Raw genomic sequence first — 1583 nt, 5'->3', positions numbered from 1 at the left:
GCTCCGTTACATTGGAATTCTGATGGAAGATTACATAACACAACATTTCCCATTAACAGAAAAAAACAAATTAGAGATGATAAATATTTAATTGATCAGGAGCCCCGATCACCGCCAGTTACAGATTGTAGATCATTCCGGGTCAGCAGACGTAGCGCCACCCTTAGTGGCGGCAGAACGGACTGCAATGTAACCCAGCGTCCCCATATTAAGAATGAAAGCCGTTCGGGGGTTCCATGCCAGAACAGGATGAAGCAGCAATAAGGAATTTGTGTATTGGGTGCGTGGGGGTCCGGTTAGTATAAATAAAGGGGGCGGCGGTTATAGAGGAGGCGGAGTCACTCAGGGGTGGGTTTCACTTGTTTAGCGGCCTCCATCTTGGACAGAGACTCATCCCACATGACGAACTGCTTGGAGAGGTAATATAACATACCATTTACCTTATATATACTGATTTTGTTTATGTATTTATAGCAAGATTTTATTTTCTATATGTCTGTATCTATGTTGTATTATTTTTGTTATTATGTTCTATTGACAAAACCTAATAAATTCATTGTTAAAAAAAAAAAGGATACCAGCTTGTTATAATCCTCCAGCAGCTTCTTGGTCTCAGAGGAGACGTCGTCACACTGGTCCTAGAAAAGAGAAACATCATCAGCATGGAACCAGTGAAGGCGGCTCACACACAGACCAATCTCTGCAGGTGACCGGAGCGTTGTATGGAAGAGCCGGCCTATAGATGCTCCATCACTAAATCTATGAGCACTTCCTGGTCTGGACACCCCCCCTGGAGGTCTCTATGAAAACATGAAAGATGGGGTAATGTAACCATCACAGCACCCTGCCTCAGTATTGCTCTCAAGAGCCTACGGCTCTGATATAAGCAGTGGGCTGGATCTTGGGAGGAGTTATGCAAATAGCAAAATGCCTTGAGGGCTGGGTGTCAGTCTGGAGGAGTGGGCGTTCCCAGGGAGGTTGTATTTACATGCAGACCGCCCCTAGCTAATGTCCAATTGTGATGCTGAGCCTTCCATGATTGAAATAACTGAAATCCAATGAATGAAAGGGGCGGGGCAAGGGACAGTCAGGCTGTGGAGGAAAGGGCTAGATGTTCTGTTCTCAGTGTGCCAACATATAGATTCCTGATTATCAGCAATGCGTGTCTCGTGTCATCTGGTATAAAAGGAGCCAATCAGCCCCCCCCCCCACCCCCCGAGTCTACAGCACATTGATCACGGACATGACACAGACCTGTTGCTGGATGTGGATCTGGGACAAGGTCTGTAACATGGAGACCTGGGCCGGAACCCCTGGGGGGAGAAAAAACAAAATATGAGCGAAAATTAGAATTCTGCATCAAAACATTCCGGAACCTTCTACTCCAAACACACGAAAACATGAGTTGATTACCTGATAACTCTGTTTCCAGGAATCTTCCAGGACAGCCATCGAGATATAGGCTCCGCCTGCCTGCAACAGGAAACACATCAACCACATTAAATAAATAGACTCCTCCTTCCATCCCAAGTCAGTAACCTCTAGGACCGAAGGCTACCCCATGCACAAAAGTATCCCCTCCT

The sequence above is a fragment of the Nanorana parkeri genome, unplaced genomic scaffold (genome assembly GCF_000935625.1).
Source record: "Nanorana parkeri isolate BGI_ZX_2015 unplaced genomic scaffold, ASM93562v1 scaffold1765, whole genome shotgun sequence".
NCBI classification, from domain to species: Eukaryota; Metazoa; Chordata; class Amphibia; order Anura; family Dicroglossidae; genus Nanorana; species Nanorana parkeri.
Note: the sequence above shows the minus strand (reverse complement) of the source record.